The sequence below is a fragment of the Glycine max genome, chromosome 19 (genome assembly GCF_000004515.6).
Source record: "Glycine max cultivar Williams 82 chromosome 19, Glycine_max_v4.0, whole genome shotgun sequence".
NCBI lineage: Eukaryota > Viridiplantae > Streptophyta > Magnoliopsida > Fabales > Fabaceae > Glycine > Glycine max.
In genome coordinates, this window is record NC_038255.2 from 17,824,805 (window position 1) to 17,831,621 (window position 6,817).

General features: G+C 30.4%; 3 non-coding genes across 3 annotated transcripts; all 3 read left to right on the forward strand.

The window, feature by feature from the left end:
* Nucleotides 1–3,847: 3,847 nt before the first annotated feature.
* Nucleotides 3,848–3,946, forward strand: LOC113000602 (small nucleolar RNA snoR1). The gene has a single exon (XR_003265934.1). It is a non-coding gene; the product is annotated as a small nucleolar RNA snoR1 (small nucleolar RNA).
* Nucleotides 3,947–4,305: 359 nt separating this feature from the next.
* LOC113000592 (small nucleolar RNA R12) lies at nucleotides 4,306–4,383 on the forward strand. Its single transcript, XR_003265924.1, has one exon. It is a non-coding gene; the product is annotated as a small nucleolar RNA R12 (small nucleolar RNA).
* Nucleotides 4,384–4,514: 131 nt separating this feature from the next.
* On the forward strand, nucleotides 4,515–4,597 carry LOC113000511 (small nucleolar RNA SNORD24). The gene has a single exon (XR_003265844.1). It is a non-coding gene; the product is annotated as a small nucleolar RNA SNORD24 (small nucleolar RNA).
* The last annotated feature ends 2,220 nt before the right edge of the window (nucleotides 4,598–6,817 follow it).

A 6,817-nucleotide genomic window follows, 5' to 3' on the forward strand; every position in this document is an offset into this window, starting at 1 on the left:
ATAAATAGGAGGAGTTAGATACAATTTGCACAGATTTCTTACACAAAAGTTAGTCGTATTCATCGACTAACAATGATAAGATTGACTTGTCCTTAATTGATATATCTTATAAGTGCCTTCAACTTTTAAATTTGTATTTGTTTGACATCATAAAAAAGGGGAAGATTTTTAAGTCTAAAGGCATTTATTTCTTAAGACAAATCAAAACCCTTAATTATTTTGATTAGATGCAAATAAATACAAAGATGAAAAGCTACATCTTATGCAATATCAAACCATGCTTCACGCCCTGCATCTATAGTTCTTGGAGAAAGTAGATGCATCTCATGATCTGATACAACATTAAAAAAAGCATTTAAGACTTCATTCAATGTTTTGTGTCTGAGATTCATTTTGTAGGAACTGTCTTATAAGACATTCTCTTAGGATGTGTCGAATCATAGAAGAATAAATGAAGTCCAAGCTCTTTGAAGTTACCAAACAGCTTCAAAAGACGAGCTCTGATGTGACAGACATGCTCTAATGCTAAGGAAGTGGTTTTCTTACTTAAGTGATCTACACGAAAGATAAAGTGACTAGTTTTTCAACATGAAGGGGATGTGCATGCCTCAACAACCACAAGCTTTAGACGAAAGCTCAAGTGATAAATCTATCCATTTTGAGACAACAAATAGTTGAAGATGATGACCTATATATATTAGAAGCTTTGAAGAAATAGATAGAACCTTAATCACCAACATTCAAATTCTTTTTTGTAGAAAGCTCTTTGTAAATTATTGCAAAGCTCAAAAGCTCTCAAAACACTTTGAGTATCTTGAGAGGAAAGACTAAGTGCTTAGATTGTAAATTTGTCTATAAGACGATTAAGAACTAGTTAGTGTGCCAATCAACAAAAAATCTTTTGATTTGTGTTAGATCCACCAATAGCTTGGTAAGGCAAAGAATACTGGGTTTTTTGCAAGCTTGGTGTAAAGCTTGTTTATGTAAGAGCCAGAAGTAACACTGATTAATACTTTTAATCTTTCATAAGTTAGTGGAACTTGATGGTTTGTCAAGAATAAGACGTAGTCTCTGTGGTTGACATGAACCTGTATGACTCTCTATCTCTTATGGTTCTTCTATTCTCTTTATGCTTTAAATTGACCTAGGGTTCAAATTTGATTTTGTTTGAAAACATGATCTGTTTACAAAAATTGTTTTTATTGTCTAAGTTTGTTATTGCGAAAATCTGTTATCTGATTTTCAAAGTTATTTTAGATGATAACTTTGTGTTTGTGAAAGGTTTTTAACATTTCTTAAAGTCACAATTCAACTTTCTTTCTTGTGATATTTGGCTTTACATGAAGCATACTTCAACAAAAAAACCATGTGCTTTTGGTCAGAGTAGGTCTATCACAACAGAGTGTGCCTTTTGAGAATGTTTGAACTTGAATGCGCTAGAAGTTCTTTTATGCTTCTTAGGATTTTGATAAATCCTAGGAAGCATGTTTCTAAGACAATTTTTGCAAAATGAATCTCAGACACAAAGTATTAAATAAAGTCTTAAATGAGATATTAAATGTTGCATCTGGACATAACATCTGCCTTCCTCCGTCTGAGACTTCAGATGCATGTATAATTTTTTTTCCTAATTTGCACATAAGACACAACTTTTAACCTTTATATTTATTTATCTTTAATCAAAATTATTGAGGGTCTTGATTTGTTTTTGTAGATGCAATTGCCTTTGGTGTTTTGATGATGATCATGATGATATGATGCAATTGATGCAAATGGGCTTTTCAAGATTAAATTCAAGACAATACTTCAAGATTACAAGTCACAACATCAAGATGATCACTAGTATATTAGGAAGGGAATTCCTAATTGAATTAGCAAAAGGTTTGGCCAAGTAATTTAAATTAAAAAGTGTTTTTCAAAGGATTTACTCTCTGGTAATCGATTACCAGTGGCCAAATATGTTTTACAACAACTACTAAAATTTGAATTTAAATTTTAAACTGTGTAATCGATTACACAATTTTGGTAATCGATTACCAGCAGTTAATAAACATTTTAATTCAAATTTTAAAAGCTGTAATCGATTACACAATTCCTGTAATCGATTACCAGACAAGATTTTCAGAAAAATCTGTCTAAGAGTCACAACTTCTCAAAGGGCTTTTTCATGACCACCAATGGTCTATATATATGTGACTTATAACACGAATTTGCTCAGAGTTTTTCAGAACAAAAGTGTTTATCCTCTCAAAGAGCAAAATCAATTTATCCTCTTAAGAATTCCTTGGCCAATTCAATTGCAATTCATTAAGGAATTATTTGAGTGCTCAACCTGTAAAATCTATCTCTTTCTAGAGAGATTCATTCTTCTTCTCCTTTTAATTCTCTAAGGGATTAAGAGGCCGAGGGTCTCTTGTTGTAAAGAAATTCTAGACACAAAGGAAGGATTGTCCTTGTGTGTTTAGAACTTGTAAAAGGAATTTACAAGATAGTGGAACTCTCAAGTGGGTTGCTTGGGGACTGGACGTAGACACAAGGGTGTGGCCAAACCAGTATAAATCCGAGTTTGCACTTTCTCTTCCCTTAAACTCCTTTGTTTATTATTGCTTTATATTCATATTCAAATTGTTTTTATTTGAATTAATATTTAAGAAGTTTATTGTTAAGGGAATTTATAACTTGAATAGAAAGTGAAATAGATTATTAATTGGAGAAGTAATTTGGAATATCTTAATTCAACCCCCCCTTCTTAAGATATCTGAGGTCACTTATCTAATAGTTTTATGACTTAATAGTCTTATGATTTAACACCATCACTATCATTAGTTGAGGAATGCAGGCTTTTGGAGTTTCAAGAATATCTTAACTTTCACAGTTTTAAGTTTGGAAATAATACTTTTTTTTGGGAAGAGGGCATTTTTTGGGAAAAAATACCAAAAAAAAGAGGTGCAAAAGTAAAATGGGGAGATTTACTTAAAATTGATCCAAAATAATAAATACAACCCATCATGCCCATATCCGAGCAAACTCACCCATTAAAATGATCACTTGTTTTACTCAAAATTGATCCAAATCGAAGGCATATCTAGACAAAAATGAACTTAGTTTTAAAATCTACGGGTTGACAAGGTTTGGGCGTTTTGAGCTGAAATTCGACCAATGATCAAACCTACATGCCATGTTTAATAATCTTTGTAGTTTTTACAATTTTTAATTTTATTTTTTGGTTGGTTAGCTTGGGAATTTGCTAGTCCACCTAATTTGGATATTTATCCTAAGAAAATATATATAGAAATCATCTCACTTTGAAAAATATACACTTAATTTTTTAATAGAAAATTAAATTATTCATCAATGGAAAATATTTTTTATTATTTTAATAAATACTTATATTTATATAATTAACATTTAATGTAATAAATATTTTGCAAATTATTTGAACAATTTAACTTATATTGTTTATTATAAGTAAAATAATGCTATATAAATTTTTTAAATTTATTTTTCACACTTTTGATACACTTTTTAAATATTTAAACCATTTATAAAAGTATTTACATATTTATTCAAATGGTATGCAAAATAAATGAATGGTTAACATGAAAGGGACTCAAACGAGTGAACATTCTCGACCCGGCCCACAAAATCCCAACAACGTTTGGAAACCAAAACAAACAGAAACCCTAACAGTAGGCCTAAAAATCTGACGATCCTTTGGTTACTTCCCCAAACCCTAACTGAAGCCCTTTCTGTAAATCTCTTTCTTCTACTGCAGTTGCTTTCCCTTCCTTCAGCAGCTTATTCCAAAATTCCAAAATATTTTGTTCATCTCAATGTTTCTTTGTAGGCCCAAGATGAAGAGCTTTGTATATTCTGACACCTCTTGTATGAGATGGATCTTTCCTTAAAGGTTTATCGTTGAGCACAGAAAGCAACTCTCTGAGTCCTACACTACCAGGGTTTCGATTCCTTTCTTCTTTTTGTTGTTTCAGTTTTTTTAATTTATTATATATTCCATACGAACAACAATTTATTCTGCGCCTAATATTGCAATTCTTTGCACATCGAATTGTTATGTCAAAGAATCTATCGTTAGGCTATATGAAAGTTGTTTTTTTATCATATATGTGTATATTTATATGAGTACTTGTTGTCTATCTTTAACTCCGAGTATCCTTTTTCTTGATAGGGTTTTTCGGTGACAAGATAGATAAAGTTCTTTTAATATTTTATCAAATTATTTATTAGTATTTTTATAACATGAATTAAATTTTCTACATTTTTGTATGGTTATTGAATATATGATGTTGAATGATGATTAAATCAGACGGATTCCCACTGATATTATATATGTGATTTCACAACCAGCAACTACTGACAACATCACCTTCATACTGTTTTTTTTGTAATTCTTAGTGTTTTAGGTTTTAAGTAGATTTTTTATATGAATTGTTTTCGTCTGGTTTTTTATTTTTTTAAGATTTGTTTTAAAATACATTTTTATTGTTAATGAAGACCGGTGATGCTAGAAAATATTTGCTACTCTTGATGGGAATCGCCCATTTGATGATTCTTATCCACCAAGATCTCTGAGGCTTCTTTTTCAGTTCTATGACATGACATTGCAACCGAATTTCAAAATTGTATTCCAAGTTATTTTTTAACCACAATTACATAGTTTCTTATCTTTGACACATTTTACATATTATGTATAGAATGCTTCACTATCTGGTCTATATGGATTATCAGTTCCTATTTGACTCGTTCCCTTGAAGCTAAATTTGTTGTGTTGCTTTTTCCTTATCGCTCCTGCAGCCTTTTACACTGTTGCTTTGGGAGAACAAAGAAGCAACTAAATTTATTTACCATGATTACCCATCCTTTCTTGATTTCCTGGGCTTTACCGAATTTATAAAGTGCATATCGTACTGTAATTCTGAACTTAATTATTAACTTTAATTACATTACAATTTGTGTCTTATCTGACATGTTTTACATATGTATAGAATGCCTCTCTATCTTGTCGATGTGGATTTTCTCAGTTCCCATTTGACTCGTTCCCTTGAAGTTAAATCTGTTGTGCTGGTTTCTCGGTTGCTTTGGGAGAACACTGAAGCAACTAAATCTTTACAAAGATTGGCCATTTTGTTATAAAATATTTTTTTATTTATATTATTTAATTTTAAAAATGATAACATTTGTTTAATAATTTATTTATATTAGAATATATCATAAATAAAATACATGAATAATAATGACTTTGTTGTTGACAGATTTTACATTTTTGCTGGCACATAGTTCTTGGTCAGGTCGGGCTTGGGTCTATGTTATCGCTATTTATTGCCTCTGATGAATTTGAAATCCTGTGTGCTGGAATTGACCATAATGTTTCCCACTTTTCAAGTATATCTTAACCAATATCGATAAATATCTTAAACTTAATATCTAATCAATAACCCTTAACATAAAATCTTTTGTTATTGTCTTTCAATTTAGCAATTTAGGAATATATGTATCTAAAATTAAAAAAAATATTTTGTTAAGTTTTGAAAAATTAATAGGGTAGATTTTTTTACTGTCTCTTATTATAGTTAGTTGAAATATCTATTATATATTGAATTAAATTAGCCTGAAATTGTAATTTGATTCATTTTAATTCTTCATCCTTGATTTTGGTATCATAATTTTCACAATTTTAAATCTCAATTTTAGAAAATTTATAATTTTGGTCCAATATTTAATTATATGTATGTTTAATTTTTTTTGGTCAAATTGATTTTAGATTTAATGCATTCATTTATGTATTATCAATAAGACAATTAAAATTAAAGTAAAAAAATGAATGAATAAATGACTAAAATTGCACTTTTGACCCAAAAAATAAAATTACTTGCTTGTTGACCCAAAAAAAAATTGAAAAAATAAAAATTCCTTTTTGTTTCTTAAAATAAAATTTGACTTCCTTTTCTAAATAAAAAAAGATATAACAAACATCTTTGATGTTCAAGGGGAAATAATAATTAAAAAGTCATTTTATTTTTAGCGCATTTGATTAAAGGTTTTCATTTTTCTGACGCGGGATGTTAACACCTTTCCTTATGTTTTTCTTAAATGAATGTTGGTGGTGGATCTAATTTTTTTATTTTGTCTTCTTGTTGTGGCTCACGTTGACAGATGATGACTCCACTAAGGACCCGCCAGACCACTAAGGACCTGCCAAAGTGTTAAGCCATTTGATTGAGTGTGTAATTTTATCGTGACTTTTTATTTATTTATTTTACCTTTCTCTTTTATCATTTTGTTGTCTTTTCTTTCCGCTACCATTCTTTTTGTGGGTTTGCTTTGATCTTGTTTCTTTTATTCTTTGTTTCGCTCATGCTTGTACATAACATTTGCTATGTTGTTATTTCTTGGTGTGTATCCTTGTATTTAGGTTGTTTCGTTCACACATGACACCTACACTTTTTGCACACACATTGAGATATTGGACCCTATACCTGGTCGTAGGGAGGAGAAGTCGATATATGGTCATGTTGGGTCTCTGACTCGCTTGATAATAGTGAAACCTCATTTAAAGTTTACTTAATTTGGTGATGCATTGTCGTTGGTAGTCCCTATCGTCGCATTGTTGTTACCTAAGAGGATGATATCTTTAAAGGCTGGTGATGCATTGTCGTTGGTAGTCCCTATCGCCGCATTGTTGTTACCTAAGCGGATGATATCTTTAGAGGCTGGTGAGGTAAACAATGTTGTTTTAATGAAAATTAGAGTTGATTCAACCCTATGTTCTATGAAGTGTTTTGTGTAAAATTTGTGA